This window comes from Silene latifolia, chromosome X (assembly GCF_048544455.1).
Source record: "Silene latifolia isolate original U9 population chromosome X, ASM4854445v1, whole genome shotgun sequence".
Classification (NCBI taxonomy): Eukaryota; Viridiplantae; Streptophyta; class Magnoliopsida; order Caryophyllales; family Caryophyllaceae; genus Silene; species Silene latifolia.
In genome coordinates this window covers 295,350,479-295,369,948 of record NC_133537.1, presented here as the reverse complement: position 1 = coordinate 295,369,948, position 19,470 = coordinate 295,350,479, and positions in this window count along the sequence as shown.

Here is a 19,470-nt window from a genome sequence, read left to right as displayed (position 1 = left end):
ACTTTCCAAAAGGCAACTAGCTCTTCAAGCAAAACAATTGTCAAAGGCATTGGTAGTCCATGAGGCAAGGTTGGAGGTTCAACAACAAGATCCCCCTATGGAACCTACAACATCAACAACTCCGGTCATTGAACCATTATCCAATTATCCGAAGGTAACTTTCACTTCCGACTCTCATAGGGAGAAATTCATTCTCTTTGCTAAGAAAACCATCATGCCTACTAAGTTTATTTGTGAAGATGCACTGTCAAAATTGGGTGTTCTTGAACAAACCAAAACCTTCTTTGAGTCTATGGGACTGGGTAAATTGTTTACAATGAAAGAATTGACATACCCCTCCCTCACCTCGGAATTTTTAAGTTCTTTGAAAGTCACAAGGGTGGAGACTCGAACCAACATCGAGTTTCGTCTTGAAAATGTTGATAGACGCATAACTTATGGCGAATTGGGTAAGATATTAGGCCTTAGTGATAACCCGAAATATACAAAGACTCCTATCAAGTATGACCCCGCTCCTCTTTGGATGGCAATTTCCGGAAAGAAATTCATACGCTTTCATGATTGTCGTGCTCTCTTAGTCCACCATTCGGGCATTAGAGTATGGCATAAGGTCATTGGGAATACTTTGATAGCTAGAAATGGCACAAATCATCTTACCAAGCTCGATTGTATTCTTCTTCAATCGGCCTTGAACATTGGGAGGGAATTTACCAAACCATACAATGCTCTAAGACTTTTAGTTGTACGATGGCTTAATGTCGATTGTGGCAAAGAAGGCACCGCATTTATTGTCAATGGAGGACTAGTTACCCATTTGGCTAAGCATTTTAACCGAGATTTCAACAAAAACAACACCTATGTGCCGGTTAAAGGAGGCCATCTTGTTGATATGGACACCATGATTCACAAGTTCAAGTGGGTAAAGCACGACACTCTTGACGACAAATATGGGTGGTTAACAAATGAAGCTATATCCTTCACCTTGCCTTTCAAAATTTGCCGATTGAATGTTCACCGACCGAACTACCTTCTCCCACTCTCCGACGAGTATATCATTCAACAACAAAGGGGCGAAATTGCCGAGCCCTCCTCCTCCATTATCACCCCACCTTACCCATTTGAATACCAAGAGTTCAAACCCAAGGATGTCAAAGTGGGAAATGATTACTTGACACTACTCATGAGGGAAATGCACAAGCAAGCTTGCAATGATATAGTGGATGCTTACAAGGCCCAATATCCGCCCCTCCCACATCTCGCTAGGCAAGGACTTCTTGATCTGTCTTGTCCTTTGCCTAGTTGGGCGGATAGGGAAGTATTCTTTCCTAGCATTCCTAGTGGTGGTAGACCGGGTTGAGTGGAGATGGTTGTTGAAGAGGGTGGTGACCAAGAAGAGGTTCAAGAAGAAGAGGTTCAAGAAGAAGAAGTTCAAGAAGAGGAAGAGGAAAGTGAGGAAGAACAAGCAAGTGAAAGTGAGAGTAGACATGATTCCACGTCTATGGAGGTTGATTATGCCTCAAGAGATGATGATGATGATGGTGATACAATGGGTGAGGATTAGCAAACTTTGGAGGCTCATACATTCTTACACCTCCCTTATGGTTTGTCTAGTTCTCTTATTTTTATTTTACTTGGTCATTTATTTTGTGGAGTCCTAGCAACATTGGAGGACTAAATTCATTAAGGTGATCTTTATCTTTATTCCCAACTTGTAAAATCAAAAATGACAATCTTTAGTTTCATGCATTGCATTCCATGTGCATAAACTCCCCCGAAATTCATGACATTAGAAATAATGTCTATTTTGGTTTGGGGAAGTCCATGCATATGCATTGGGAGCTAATCTAAATTATGCTTTCCGCCATAACAAAAACACATGCATCATGTAGTGTAGCTTAGTATAGTTTGCATTTAGTTTAGAAGTCAGGCATATTCATTGCATAATTTCCTATCGTATTGGCCATTGAGTTCAATGCCCATACTAGTGTGGGGATGGGAAATTCTAACTTGACTTTTATTCAAAATCCAAAAAATCAAAAATTTCGAAAAATCCAAAAAAATTGAAAAATTGAAAATCCAAAAACAAGTTCATTTCCTTTGTAGTATAGATTTGTATATATTGTTTTGTATATATTGTGTTTGTTCATCCTTGTTCACATTGATTGACTACGCCACATCCGAGACATGAGGATATTGAAGACCGCATGGTATGATCTTTCCAATCTTCTTTTTCCTGTTTATGTCAATGACTATGTGGCTTTATTTTGATTGATGCAGTATAAACAATGTGAATTTAGGATTGCATTTAGATTATTTGGCATATTAGTTGGTAGAAGCATATGCATTAGGATGTATATATATTAGTTGCATCATGGCATGTAGTTTGCATTTAGGAAAAATTTTGCCAAACCGTCTATTTGGGAAGCTTGACAAGTGTATATAGGCCCTAGTAGATGCTTTTTCTTCTTAAGACTTTACTTGTTAGAATACTTGTAAAACAACCTAGGATGTGTCATGCTAGTATCCTTTGACCCATGGATTAAGGTCTAGTCACGAGTACCTTGTGGTGTGATAACTCCTTGGCTACCGTTTATTCCAAGGTGACCCTTGAAACCATGCAACCATCATTCATCCATGTTCTACCATACATTTTGTCATCAAAGGGAATGGGCACAAAAATTGTTCAAATTTGAGTTCAAGAAATGAAATGAAAAGCCAAAAAGTTTGCAAAATGCATCAAAAGAAAAGAGGAGCAAAAATAGACTCCTAATGCTTCAAATATAAGGCACCCTCGTTACTAATTGAGGTGACTTTGAAAATGTTCAAAAGAAAATGTAAAAGTTGAAAAGTTGTCAATTATTAAAAAGCCAAACATCAAAAGAAATGGCAAAAAGAAAGTGTTCTCAAATGTTATATGCCACAAGAAATTGGGGGGAAAAACAACAACAAAAGCAAACTCCCAAATGAAACTCAATTACTATTGATCCCTTTATCCATCGTATTCATTTTTGTGCATGGTAGAGAGGGGACGATCCTTCTTCTTGTCTAGGCAATAAGGGGAATTCCGCGATCCTTCAGTGTTTCTAACACCATAGGGAGTCTATTCTTGACAAAAGCATTTAACGATTCAGGACAAAGGTACCCTAGCTTGACACAACTTGGAGGTGATTTATTGGTATCCTTCTAGGCTTAGTAGTTTGAAGAAACCATATCTATGAAGGAGTGTGTACCCTTGAATTGCTTCCCCTTTAGATAATTTCCGCCACTTAGATGAGGAAAGTGGCTATTCTTTTTGTAGATGCATCCATTACTTGTTTTTGTGTGCTTTAATGATTGGATGTGTCGCCATTTTGGCAAGACCCATCTTGCCTTGCAAGAAGGCATCCTATCTCATGGTTGTCTTGTTGTGAGTTGAAGGGGCGGAGTGAGACCCGCTAATTGTCTCACATCGGCTATATTAGTAGGTTAGTTTGAATTAGGGTCCTAGTTTTGTCACCTCTTTACTCGGGACGAGCAAAGGTTCGGTTTGGGGTATTTGATGTGATCAATATTTGAGCATATTTAGTCCCCGAATTAGCCTCGTTCCTATGCTTTTCAAGTGCATATTTGGGTCATTTACTATCTTTAGTCCTTTGTTTTGCATATTCTTTGAGGTTTTGTTTCCTTGGTAGGAGAGGAGTGCAAACCTTGCATTTTCATGGCAAAATAGAGCTAAATTGATCGAATCTAATGACCAAGCATCATAGAGAAGACAAGACTAGAAGGCCTTTGTACATATTGTAGTAGATGGGCAATGATTAAGAAGATCCTTGCATCCTCGACAAAATCCCGGAGGATTGTTGGAAGAAGAAAAGAAGAAAAGGAAGCTGATCCAAGATCCGAGCGTCTCAACCATCGGGACGCCCGTCCAGTAGCTCCCCAGGACGCTCGTCCTTAACACTAGGTCGCCCGTCCAAAAGCTCCCCAATCCGCTCGTCCCGACCCTTGGACGCTCAGATTGTACTCCAGAGGGACACGTCATCTTCTTTCTTCATTTGAGAAGCGCATATTTTTGGAAGACTAGCTAAAAGGAGACCCGCATCTTTTCTTGCGAGGAGCGATTCCTCAAGGACTTAATCGTCATTTAAGCGCTTAGTAACCCTAATTTGTGCACCTAATCCCCACTATAAATACCCAATTAGTCTAATTAGATTATCATGTTCTTCTTATCAATCTTTAGTGTAGTTTATATTATTCTAATCTCTCTTTAATCTTGTAATCAACTTCTAATCAAATATTAATACAAATCTCATTTCCTTAATTTCTCTATTGTTCATCTTTTATTTTGGGTAATTGAAGATTATTTGGGTTTATTGGGAGATTGACAACCTTCCATCAATCATCAAGTACTTCTATTATTCTTTGCATTATTATTTTGGAATCATCATTAGGTCTAATTCTCTTAATCCCTTTTTAATTATTGTTAATCATCTTCATTTATTCATCATGTTTTGCTTTGTTAATATGATTGACAACCTTCTTAACATGTTAAACTTGATAATGAGTGAGTAGTTTCCTTAACTAGGGTTAATGGTAATTACGGGAAACCAACATGGGGGATGATTCATGCTTAATTTAATATGTTTTCATAATTTATTTGCTTGATTATTGGGATCTCAACTTATGCACATGTTATGTTTGATGAAATGCGAGCCTATGAATCCTTGCATTTTTTACCCATCACTTACCTTTTCAATGAGACTTGTAAGACATAAACCAACTCGAGTCTCATTAGACCATGCATATAGTTCAGTAGGGAGGGTTAAGTCGACTTGTAGGTGTTGTACAATCTAATCAATTAGGCTCTGGGACCCAAACCTTCTTAGGATTGTAAGATATAAACCAACTCGATCCTATCACAAAAATAATTGTTTGCTTATAATTTGAGAATATGTTTATATGATCAATTCCCATGAATCCCCTATGAACCCATGATACCTTAGTGCTTTTAATCATTTGTTTACATCTCATTTTAGTCATCTTGCTTGTTTACTTTAATTGTTATTTAGTTTAGTGATCTTCTCATCTCAACCCAAATTGTGACACCCCTAGACACCACTACTTGCAATCGAAAATCCTACATCAATACCCGCCCCTTGGGATCCGACCTTTACTTGCCTCTTTACTAGTAGTAGAGTTGTTTGTGAAGTTATAAATATTCTTTTGGTCTAGGTGCTTCTAACGACAAGTAACCGAAATCTAAGCTCAAAGCGGACTCGACCATAATAGCAAATGAATTATGGAACATGTATTGTACTGATCTGGAAGCTGCAGGTGGTTCATAATCTTTTAGTGGGACAGTGATATAGGGTGTTAGAAATTAGTATCGTGTTAAGTTGTGGATGAGTGTGGTAATAAAAGGGAGAGCTTGAGGATATAGTGAGAGTGTGTGTAACAATTGTGGATCGTGAATTATGATTATGGAGATAAGCGCATGTATAGAGGAGTATGTCCTTTTGCGGTAATGTTGAAGAGTTGGTGTGGTGATTTCGTTGAGGATTTTATGGTATAGATTAGATGGGGTGCAGAATGAATTAAGGAATGGGGACTGTTAGAGGAAGAGAGACGTGGATATAGGAATGGTTGTAGGTGTTGAGGTTATAATCGGTTATTGTTGACATGCGGTGGTGATGAGGATTTTGGGAAGTATAGCAAAGGATCTAGTATTAGTAAGTTATGAGGATGTAACTTTTATCTTAAGAGGAGTAGGATGCGACAAAGAGTGCTTGATGGTTGTACATGTTGCGGTATAATTGGGAGTTTGAGCTTTGGTGTAGAATAAAGGATGGATTTGTGTTATGTTTGATATTATTAAAGGTGGTAGCCGTGCTTGTAGTGGTGCGATGTTAGGAATGGGAGAATACTTCGAAAGTGTTGACAGTTGGATGATGATGTTTATGAGTGTGAGTAAACTTCGAGGACGAGGTTCATTTTAAGGGCGGTAGTGAAAGATCATAGATCCATATTAGACTCTCTAATCAAAATTAAATTATCTCATAATTTATCATTTAGGTGATCTATGTAACATGCATGCAAATATAAAAGCAAAAAAAATGAAAGTTTAAGGAAAAACAATTTCCTTACATTGATTTTATGGTAAAATGGGCACAAACTAGTTCACCTTACTAGTTTGTTCTTGAGTTTATAACAAATGGATGATCCTCCTTACAAATCTTCAAAGAGAAGATCTCCTTTAAGGTGCACCCAAGAACTTAACCCAACAATACTAACAAGTATTTAACTAGAAACTTGTTAAAATTATACCATTGATAATATTTTAATATTACTAACTCTCTTAGTAATTATTAATTTGTATACTAACAATCTTAGTAAAGATGTATATTATTTTAGAGAGAGGAAGACCAAATAAAGAAGTCACATGCAAAGTGTATATGTGAATCATGAAAAATGAACAACAATTTGGTCTATAAAGGCGGGGAAAACCGGGTGGAGTGTGTGTGAGGTGGAGTGTTAAATTTTTCTTATATTTTTAATCTTACATCACATGCAAAATCTTTTATAAGATAACTTATGGTAGTATATAAAGTAAGGTGAAATGATTATGTTCCTAATCATCCACTACTCTATTTTACACGGTCCACTTGCCCATTTACGGGTCCATATTGGTTCTTATATTTGTCGCACAAATATGTGTAATTTTATTTTAAACATCGTTTCATGTTTAAATACTTCCATAATTAATTCGTCCAAATCACTCCGTAAATATATGTATACTGCTACACATATTATTTACGTACTAATATTAATCACATTATTCAATTAGTACAATTTTAGTAAATTAACAATTAATTAACTAAAACCCGTCTCCCAAAATTTATTATTCAATTATCACATAATTAAATAATAATTGCCGTTCCTCGAGTTCGCAACTCGAATTCTCTCTTAAAATAATTGACTAACCTTTTAGTCTACAAATCAAGGGACTAAATAAATTGTATCTCATACAATTAATTAGTTGTCTATTGGGGTTCGTTCCTATAGGTGTGACCGAAATGGGTCAGTTGATCACCGCCGTCTCACGACAATAACATCAAACTCTAGTCAGCCAACCGTTATCGATTTACGTTAATCAACTGACGAGGATCAAATAATTAAATATCTGATGATATTCCATTAATGAGATTTATTATGTAAACGCACTATTGTGGAGGACACTAACTCCAACAATCTCCCACTTGTCCGACACAAGGTGTGCGCTACCAATTCTCTTGTCCGTTTTAATCTCCCACTCAATGCAAGGTGTCTTTCAGGTCCCACTTGCACACGAACATATCGCGAGTGGTTTTCTCGATCGGGAGTGTGACTACCTGACCGGAATAATCTCTCACAGATTACTTCCGAGCGTGGCCACGCATTTGTAGTCATTAACTCCTCGAGTGGCCTTGAGATAGAGTTACCCAACGTGGGTGGACAATTCCTGTATGCCCTATCTATCCTATTGCACAATACAGCACACCATGACCTAGTAAATGCCCTTTTGGCCTCCTTTCACGGCACGACCTAGGACAAAAACCAAAGTCACTCGGAAACTGCACTTGCTCAGATAATAGTCTCCAGTCAAAAGAATCGACTCATTAGAACATCTTAGAGATCCCCGCCACGACCAGGCGTCAATAATAGAACTTAGGGACTCTCTAAATTGTCACCGTCCGGCAAAGTGTCACACATTTTGCCTATGTAATCGACCAGTCATCACATATGACCTTATGGTGTTGAACAACCATCAATCGACTTACAATCTAGTCACTCCGAGACGTCACCTCATTAAGTGACTAGGGACAGAATACAATGTTCATCTTATTCACTTGAATAGTGTTCAACATTGTCTCCACAACTTATTCAGATAAACAAGGTATTTTAAATTTAGTCACACTAAATAAAAGATTCATAAAAGAATGAATGCGAAAACAATGAATGTGATTATCATATATATAATAAGAGATACACTATCCAATTATTACATATCCATAATCTAAAGAAAATCTGGTACTCGTCTCAATCCCATAGCGACGACATGGCCATCATGCTTAGCCTTTGATAAAGGCTTGGTTAAAGGATCAGCAATATTATCATCTGTCCCAACCTTACAAATGTCAATTTCCTTCCTTTCCACATAATCTCTAAATACATGGTATTTCCTTTCAATATGTCTAGATTTGTTACTAGACTTCGGCTCTTTGGCTTGAAAGATAGCTCCACTGTTATCACAATATAGAGTGATAGGATCTTTGGCGGAATGGACTACTCCTAGTCCCTCCATGAATTGCCTAATCCAAACAACTTCCTTCGCAGCCTCAGCCGCTGCAAGGTACTCAGCCTCTGTTGTATAATCCGCGGTAACGCTTTGCTTGATGCTCTTCCAGCAAACAGTTTCTCCATTTAGCATAAACACATAGCCGGATTGGGATTTCATGTCATCCCGATCGGTTTGGAAACTTGCGTCCGTGTAACCTCTTACACGCAACTCAGTTTCTCCTCCAAACACTAAGAATGAATCCTTAGTCCTTCTCAAGTACTTAAGGATGTTCTTTACGGCTATCCAGTGACTCTCACCAGGCTTGGCTTGATAAGGACTTGTCATGCTCAAGGCATACGCAACGTCGGGACGAGTGCAAATCATAGCATACATGAGAGAGCCAACAGCGGAAGCATAAGGGACGGTCTTCATGTGTTCAATTTCCTTAGGGGTGGAGGGAGACTGTGACTTGCTCAAAGTAATCCCTTGGCCCATAGGTAGAAATCCTCTCTTGGAGTCCTTCATATTGAACCGGTCAAGAACTTTGTCAATATAAGCTTCTTAACTCAATGCTAGTATCCTCTTGGACCTATCCCTATAGATCCGGATACCCAAGATTCGTTGTGCCTCTCCCAAGTCCTTCATTTGGAAGTGTTTCCCTAGCCACTCCTTAACGGAAGTGAGCGATGGAACATCATTCCCAATGAGCAATATGTCATCCACATATAGGACAAGGAATGCAACCTTACTCCCACTAAACTTCATGTATAAACACGGTTCTTCCACACTTCTAGTGAAACCGTATTGTTTAATAACATGATCAAAGCGATGATTCCAACTCCTAGATGCTTGCTTAAGACCATAAATGGACTTCTTGAGCTTACACACCTTCTTAGGGTTGGATGTATCCACAAAACCTTCAGGTTGTATCATGTACACCTCTTCTTCTAGAATCGCATTTAAGAAGGCGGTTTTGACATCCATTTGCCAAATCTCATAATCATGAAATGCGGCAACCGCTAAGATTATCATAATGGACCTAAGCATAGCAACTGGAGCGAAGGTTTCGTCACAGTGTAAACCATGAACTTAGGTGAAACCTTTTGCCACCAATCTAGCTTTGTAAACATCCACATGTTTATCCACGCCGAGCTTAATTTTATATATCCATTTACACTGAAGGGGTCGCACTCCCTCAGGTAAATCCACCAAGTCCCATACTTGGTTCTCGTACATGGAATCCATTTCGGACCGCATGGCTTCTAGCCAAAGCGAGGAGTCAGGACTAGACATGGACGATTTGTAGGTAGTGGGTTCATCACTTTCCAAAAGTAACAAAACACCATCCTCTTCGATGTTACCAAGGTAGCGATCAGGTGGATTAGAAATCCTACTTGACTTTCTAGGAACAATTACCGTTTCAGAGGAAGAGGGAATGCTATCCTCCACGTTCTCCTCTACCTCATTCTCGGTTTGTGGCTCTCGAACTTCTTCAAGTTCAAATTTTCTCCCACTCTGTATCCTAGAAATAAACTCCTTTTCTAAGAAGACGGCATCACGAGCCACAAACACTTTGTTCTCGTGTTTATTGTAGAAGTAATAGCCACGTGTTTCCCTTGGATATCCTAAAAAAAGACATTTGTCAGACCTGGGTGCAAGCTTATTTTCAGACTTGATCTAAACGTACGCTTCGAAACCCCAAATACACATGAATGACAAATGAGGGACTTTCCCTGTCCATATCTCATATGGAGTCTTATCGGCCGCTTTAGTCGGGCTTCGATTTACTGAAAATACTGCAGACAAGAGGGCAAAACCCCAAAATGAACTAGGAAGCTCAGTTAGACTGATCATAGACCGAACCATATCTAGTAAAGAGTTCGGTTTCTCCTTTTGGCCACACCATTTAATTGCGGTGTGCCAGGAGGAGTCCATTGTGATACTATACCACAATCTTTTAGGTGTGAATCAAATTCAATATTTAAATACTCACCACCACGGTCGGACCGTAGGGTCTTTATATTTTTATCCAATTGGTTCTCTACTTCATTTTGGAACTCTTTGAACTTGTCAAAGGCTTCACTCTTGTTCTTCATTAAGTAGACATACCCATATCTACTTAAGTCATCAGTAAAAGTAATGAAGTAGTGAAAACCTCTTCTAGCGGTGATGGTTAATGGTCCACACACATTTGTATGTATGAGAGCTAAAACCTCACTAGCTCGTGTCCCTTTTCCCGCAAAAGGTGCACGAGTCATCTTGCCTAAAAGGCAAGACCCGCATGTACCATAAGATTCGAAACCAAATGGTTTGAACACTTTTGATGAAGCAAGTCTCTTAATGCGTCTTTCGTTTATGTGGCCTAAACGACAATGCCAAAGGTAGGATTCGTTTGGATCACCCGTTTTGAGCTTTTTAGTTTCCTCATGATAAACATCATTAACATCATTTAAAACATAAGTGGCTCCAATTGAAATGGCCTTGCCATAAACCACATCATTAAAAGAAAAAGTACAACACTTGTCCTTAATCATAAAACAAAAGCCTTCCGCGTCTAACGCGGAAATGGAGATGATGTTCTTAGTTAAAGTTGGTACAAAATACCACTTATTTAAATACAACTCTAAACCACTAGCTAAAGTGAGCACATAGGTGTTGGAATATGTGTCCTCCGAAAATAATGCGATCACGACTGTTGATCATGATGATCACATGTTTAAATCTCATTATAAAGAATACAATTGGGAAGTAATATTGTTCTTCACAAACCGGTCAACATATATCGGTAATGATTGGTGACTAGAGTTTGACATTACTGTCGTGCGACGGTGGTGATCAGTTGACCCCCTAGGTCATACCTATAGGGCAACACTCTTAATTGATTATTTAATTAATCGTATAATGTTAAGAGTTAATTAAATTACTTAAAAATTGACGGACGAATTTTGGAAGTAAGATTTACGTATCAAATTGAAATGTGATTAAATGAGATACGGTCTGAGTAATTGAATTGTATCATTACTCGGATGAAATTAATGTTTAAAGAAACAATCGAAATTGAATAAATTATTATAAATACAATCTGTTGTGATTTATAAATGGTAAAATATTTTGGCACAAGTAATTATGAAATTACTAAGTCGATTTTTGTATGTGACGTATTTTTATTAATACGTTGATTTTTAATATGTTAAAAATACATAACAAATTTATGTCACATATGACATGTGACATATTGACAATTGACAAAAATAATATGGAATCCATATTATCAAGTGGGCCGAAAATTAGAGGGTTTTTAAGCTAATTATATGTTGATTGTAATTAGTGGAGGGCATGATGATTACCCTAGTCACTAGCCATGCAACCCTATTTTTTATTGTGAAGAACAATTTTTCCATGCATTGGCTCCCCAAAATCCCTCCTCTTACACGGTTTTGAGAAGACAAAACCCATCATGGTTTTTCTATAATTTTTACCTAATAATATACAAAATGTTGTAAATTATCATTCATTCATTCACTCATCCAAAATTAGTATTCTAGAGAGAAATTAAATCTCTTCTTCTTCTCTCTATAAACCGAAAATATTAAGAGTACTATAATATTTTTGGGTCAATTTTTACTAGATTAATATTGTACTAGTTCTCATAATATTAATCTTAATTAAGAGAAAGCTTTGGGTATTAATCCTAAGGAGAGATCCTACACTTGGATCTTGTTCTTCCATCTTAGGAAAGCTCAAGAACAAAAGAAAAGGAGATTTCTTTTGTGCCCAATAAAACCGAAATCACCAATGTAAGAACATGATTTCTCCTCTATTTTTCATATTGTTTGCATGCATAAAATCCGTATTTAATTTTATGACAAATTAATTTTTGACATATATGAGTATGTTAGTATGTATAAAGATCTACATTTCCTTCAATCGGTATCAAGAGCCACGGTTGTTTGCATGCAAATCGGTTAAAAGTTTTTCCGAGTTATAAGAATAACAAATAAAACTTGTAAAATTTGTGTTATTATGATATATCACGAAATTAATTCATGCATGTTAATATTTCTGGTCCTAAAATGTTTTAGGATATTTTGGTTAATTTTACGGATTTTTTATTGTTCATATTTTACAATAATGGCATTTAAATATGATTTTATGAGTAAAAATGTCATTTTTGGTCTAAAATTAGCTATACTTCGAATTTTCAGTTGATTTTTGGATATGTTGTCACATATATTATTTTGAGATAACCTGTAAATTTTCATAATTTTTGGACTTGTTATGCTCGAAAAATGAATTTTTCATTATTTAATTCGGATTTAGGTGAAAAATAGGTTAATATGAGTTAAATTTCGAATCTGGTCATAGAAAATTAATATGTTGTCATATGCAATTTTACAAGATGTGTGTAAAATAATTGGCTATAAAGAAGTCTTTTTGCATGATTTATGGATTTTTGAAAAAAATAGCATAAATAGTGACATTATTAGTGGAAAATTAATAAAACATAATCTATGACTTAGGAAAAACGTCTAATGTTGCATTTTATTATCTTTTTCAGATCTAAAATTGAAAAGTTAATGAAAATAATTTTTCCCATGTTTTTATGATTATTTTAGTTAAAACCGATAAACCGCAACATTGTTTTTCCGGAAAAATTTCGAAATTTTTAACCTAAGTTTTTGAACATTATGAGTGTCATGGTATTTTTCCAGAATGTTCATGAGTTTAAATTTCAAATTTTGAATTTATTTGAAATTTTGTGATTTATTTGAAGTTTATAGCTTATTTTTGTAATTTTTTGTCCTTTTATGAACGATTTTATAAAATATTGGTTAATTATGGTCAAATTATTAGTGAAGACTAAATTTTGAGTCCTAAGAGGTTAGGGTAATTAACTTATGCATAAATATGAGTTTATGTATTTTTGTGATTGTAAAATGTTGAAATCACGCAAATCCGTAAAAACCGAGTAATATACGATATTGGCTAATTAAAGGCGATTTAGCATAAAATTGAGCATGTTCATACATATTATAATGCTGCATTTTCTTTATGATTGTCATAATTTTAATTTATGTAATTTTTGAATTATGTAATTTTACTTAGTATGGCCTTAGATTTTAATTGGTATTTCCCGAAATGTATGGGAATATCGATTCGGTTGTAATTTATTGTGATCTCGTATCACCGTTTTGTAATTTAATATATTTATTTTATTTTAGTTACAAATGTATAATAGGAAATTATGTAATTTATTATGTAATTTTATTCATTCCGGAGTTCCCAAAGACGGATTTCTTCAAGAATGGCGATACATAAAGACGGTGTTACCTCGAGATGCGTGCCACAACCGAAGTTCAAGGGACCAATGGAGTTGGTTTCCGAATATGTAATAGTTAAATAGTTTTTCTATTTTAGGAAAGGCCATACTAGGATTTATTTATTTTTATGCTTGCATTTTATTTTATGTCACATGCATCGCTAAATCGCCATAACTAAACATGCATTGTCATTTTATCGAGTTTATCGACCGTGTCAATTAGAATTATCGTAGTTCACCGCTTTAGTTCACTTAAAACGTGATAGATAATAAATTGACATGACCTCTCGCTAAAACAATTAATTGAGACATAGCCTTACCAAATAGTAGAAACCATGAAAACCTATTTCGCGAGGGAGTGCGCTCGGCCCCACCGGGGTACAAACCTTGTTACGTAGGGGAAGTGGGTGATGAATGTTAATCCACCGAATTCATACTGATAAGGGATGTATCGGCCACACCGTGCCCAAGTTAATGTGGGTTTGGATCATGGACACATTTATTCGAAATTTGGATTGAACTCAACAAAAGTTTTTGATAAGGGATGTATCGGCCCCACCGTGCCCTTGTCGAATGTGTTTTGGGCTAAAGATAATTGTTAATGTAATATTATCGACCAAGAGTTCTAAAAGTAGAATCGATTAAACGTTAATCCACCGAGTTATATTGATAAAGGATGTATCGGCCCCACCGTGCCTAAGTCGATATGAATTTGGGTCTTGGAATCATTTATCTAGTTGGGTAGAGGTCACTAGAAAAATGCATAAAACTTGTTTAAATCATACATTTTTACGAGTATTATTAAAACGACAATTGTTTTACTCCTTATATTTTGTTTTGTAGACCACTTCTTTTTCATAACAAATGGCAACACCAACACCAACTCCTAATGCCACACCTCTCGCTAGTTCGTCATGGCTCCGATCCTTTATGGATCGATGTAAACTTGAAAAGAATGGGTCAAATTTCTCCGAATGGGATGCCCAACTCAAATTAGCCGCCGAAGGTGACGACAAGCTTCGTTACCTTACCAAGGCCTCTCCACCCGAGCCCTCCACTAGGTCCACCGCGGCCACTAGGGAAGTATATGAGGCTTACCAAAAGGAGTCCGCCGCAATGAAAAATGTCTTAATATTTGCGATGGAGGCGGACCTCCAAAGGAGAGCCTTTAAAATGGGCAATGCTAATGAGATTTACTCCAAACTTGTGACCATGTTTTCACAAACTCCGCGGATCGTCCAATATGAGGCGGCCGCGGCATTCTTTGATCTCGACTTCAAAGAGGGCCAAAAGGTTAGCCCTCATGTGCTCAAACTCATGGAGCTTGTCGAGACCTTGAAAATTCAAAAGGTTGAAATCCCCAAAGAACTCATCGTAGATAGGATTCTACACTCCTTGTCCAAAGTCAAGGCATATGTAATTCCGGGTGAATTTCAACATGCAAGACAAGGATGTGTCTCTTGAGGAGTTGCACAAGTTACTTGTGCAAGCCGAGAGGGACATGGGGTTAAATGTGAACCCTCCCAAGGATATGCTTAACATAAGCACTAAGAGTAAAGGGAAGTTCAAGAAGAATGGGAGAAAGGGCAAGAAGCTAGCTCCCACATTCACCAAAGCTAAGCCTAATGAAGCTAGCACCTCAAAAGTCAAGAAGGGTCCTCTTGATAAATGCCATTATTGTAATGGCATGGGACATTGGAAAAGAAATTGTTCCAAATACCTTGGTGATATCAAAACTGGAAAGATCACTCCAGTAGGTAAATGACTAACCTTCTTTTATGTTTCTAATTCAACTATGGTATTATGATGCAAAGTTGTGATAATGTATCTCCCTTTTTATTGTAAATAAGGCCTCCACCAAGCAAAGACAAGGGAAAGGAAAAGCAAGCATAAGAAACCATGGAGAAGCTTGATACTGTCGTTTCGTACCAAAAATAAAATACCTAAGTACTACTAACAGAAGTCAGCGGTAAGTAGGGTCGATCTCCACAGGGAGGCGGTGTACTATCTATTTGTCGATTTATCTGTCTAATGTCACTGATGGGGTTGAATTGATTGTGTTGACTAAACTAAAAAGGCTAAAGAAGAGAAATGAATAACAGAATGCTGAAGAGGAAGGAAGTATGCTAGGAGTCGGTCCACCGTGGCAGCTATCAGATCTTATACTATCATGAATACTAAAGCGATTAGACTATTGATAAGAAGAGCTATGGTCGTCACCTTTCGGTCCTTAAACCGCCCTAGAGCGTAAACAGCTTAACTTTCGCCCTCACTGCAATACCCTATTGTAATTAAGCAAGCCTTCCCTTCCAATCTTTCGATCTAGGTCGGGGTTAACTAAATTTATGGTCTCCTGCATGCATTCATTCGACCGGATAACAATTAAATTGCCTAATACAATTCCTATCGCAAGACTAATCTATATAAGTCAGTTAAAACATCGCTACCACGGCTTCCCTAATCCTAACATACTACGGGGAATTAGCTACTCATGGAGTAAATAAGAACAATAAATAAAGAGGGAGAGGGAATAATAAACATTAAATAAAAAGAGAGAAAAGAGGGAAGAAATTACTGATATAAATGATCCGGAAATGAAAGAACAAAAGTAACAGGGAAAGTGACAGAAGAAAGTAACGTATATTGATCCCTGGATGATAACTAATGACATCCTAACTCCTATTTATAAGAAAATAGAAGTATAATTAAACCTAATGACGGAATTAGACTAAAAAGCCCAGCCCGTAGCAAAGTCCACTCGATCGAGTAACTAAATCACTCGATCGAGCAAAGGCATAAAAGGAACTGGTCGATCGAAAGGAAAAATAGTCGATCGAGTACTTATTCATCCTAAAACCACTCGATCGAGAAGAAGTGGCTCTCGATCGAGCAAATGGGCTCTCGATCGAATAGAAATAGTTCTCGATCGAGCACTTCTCAGCGCGTAATTCCTGCTTCGCGCACTGAACTTCAAACGGCTGCCATTCCTTCGTTACTTGGACAAATAGGGCGTGGTTGGTGGCGTTGGAAAGCTAAGAGGATAAGCTTTCACTTCCAACTGGAATCACCTTAATAACTGTTGTAGAACTCGAGATATGGCTCTTACAAGCAGGAACTAGCAAATTGAAGCACTCTCTTGGCTCGCCTAACTTCCTTACTCCAATGCGCATCTCAAAATAGTACTTTCCAAGCTCCGACTCAACTCATCTCCTAAATGCATGCTAAATGGACGGTAAAAGGCTTGATTTCACTACTTTATGGTTCATTCCTGCAAATAAGACAAAATACACCAAAGTAGCATATTCGGGGCATTTCGTAGCATAAAACCACGATAAAAGCATAAAGATACGCGCATAAATTAGGCTAAAAGGACTATATAAAATGCACGTATCAAATCTCCCCAAACCAAACCTTTACTCGTCCCCGAGTAAACTAAAATGCAACTAATGGAACGGAAAGAGATAACTCAGAGCCAGCTACAAATGCCCACTTAAGCCAATTTAATGCAAGCATTACACTTATAGCAGAACAGTCAAATGCAAACGAGTTATAGGATGTTTATAAATAAGCTGAACCGTCGACCTTGCAAGACCTTTAAAATCGGACTCTCACGGGTCACTCTTCTCTCATGAAGCAAAAGGTGAACAAATATATGTAAGAGAGAAAGAAAAAATAGCCGCTCACCTAAACTACGACCCACATAAACATGCATGCAACTAATATGATAGACAATTCTAGCTACCAAACATACATTCCAACCAAACAAAGTCCTGTCACAGCCGAGGGCTTACAAAAATATGGTAAAGTGAGGCAATGGGTAAGAAAAGGCAAAACATTTATGGGAATGTGGAGGTATAGGCGGCCAAGCTAGTACCTAAACAGAACCATATGAAACATATCCATTTCCAACTCAATTCTGAAATTAAGCACATGCCCTTCATTTGGCATAAAATCTCACCAAACCAAACTAGAAACACTCCTCAAATGATATAAGATAGAACATAGGAGTCAAACCGTCTCAAACAAAATCTTCTTTTTTTTTTCTTTTTCTTTCTTTTTTTTTTCGGTTTCTTCTTCTTTTTTTTTCAACTTTTTTCAACTTTCTTTTTTCTTCTTTCTTTCTTTTTCACGTTTTTTTTTTTTACTTCCTTTTCTTCATAAATTACCAACTCCAAATCAATATGATATGAGCCAACTTGATACAAAAGACAATATACCGCAGAACACTCTAAACTAGCTTGACAAGGCAGGCTAAATTTGGAATGTAGTTAAGGGTCAACAGGCAAATTTGGCTAATGTGGAGTTTATGGGTAAAAATGAAAGAAAGGGAAAATGTAAGCACCTCCCTGCATGTGACACCAACCACTAACCCGAATGTATGACGGCAAAAAGCAATTGAATTTCATATATGTGCAAATTGATGATACATGTTATGCAAGGAGTAACTACTCACAATCCTACATGAAACTGGTCACAAATGACACCAGTTTATACGGCTCTAATTCCTTAGAATTTATAAGTAGGTTGCCAAAATTTCAGGTCAAGTCTATATGTTCAGCTAAATTAAACATTAACTCGTAGATTATGCAATCAGACAAAGCTAAAAGATAACAGTTTATTGCAAGGCTTAAGCAAAAAGACAAATATAGTGCAATTTCATCATGGAAATCGGCCGTTCCGACTCAACCTATATGCTAAAATAAACGTGAAATTTTTTGAATTTTTCTAATTTTTTCAATTTTTATGGAATTTTTGAATTTTATGGAAATAACAATGCAATGCATACAGAAATTAAACGTGATAACATAAATGCAATAAAAACAACATGCAGACACATATATGGATGCATAACCTCCCCAAACCAAACCGTACAATGCCCCCATTGTACCAAAACATGGAAAGGAAATGCAAACTAAAGGAAAAAGAGAGAGTAAGTGCGGAAAACTTACAAGATAGTGCGAATAAAGGGACCTCCCCAAACCGACCATGAACATGGGAGGTTGCTAAAGGTCCGGAAAACCATCTCAGGAAGCTAATCCAAGTCAATAACACTCGGTGGCAGTTGAACAGTAGTCGATCGAGTGAAATGGGCATTCAAAACTGCTCGATCGACTGGAATAGTGGTCGATCGAGTGGTTCTCTAATCTGCAGGTGGTCGATCGAGTCGGTATTTCACTCGATCGAGTGAATCCATCAGCTAAAGTGCTCGATCGAGTAGAAAAACTACTCGATCGAGTAATTTCCAGCGTGTTCCTGCAAAATGCAAATGAAAACAGCCCACAAACTAACAAGACAAACGTACTGAGATAGTCTATGGTATAAAACCATTTATTACAACTGAAATTGAATAAAAAGCAAAATAAAATCTCCGGGTTGCCTCCCGGGTAGCGCTAGCTTCGGTCAGGTCCCAGCTCGACCTTCTTTTTCTTCGAGCTCTCTAATCAACTATAATCAAAACAGCTCAAAGCGCGCAACAACCTGTCAAATAGCTGCGCATGTGCTACAAAAAAGCATAAGTAGCACCAAAGTGGAATACAGAAATAGGAAATAAAATTATACAGCCGTTTAAGCCTAACAAATTTCCTATGCGAGCTCCTAAATTTATCCACAAAATATAGGAGCGCGGGAGCAATAGACGATAAAGTGGGGCTCCATTTCAGATTGACAAAATTGAGACGACAAGGATGGTGAATAATTGCTAATTTATTCGTCCACATGGGAGGGGGTAAAACATTAAAAGGAAAAGCATGAATCAGACGAGGCAGTATACAAACAATAATAAAATTACCGTTTACTACCTCAGGTTGGCTGCTCTCAACGGCGGAATCATCGACAAAGGAAGATATTACCTCTT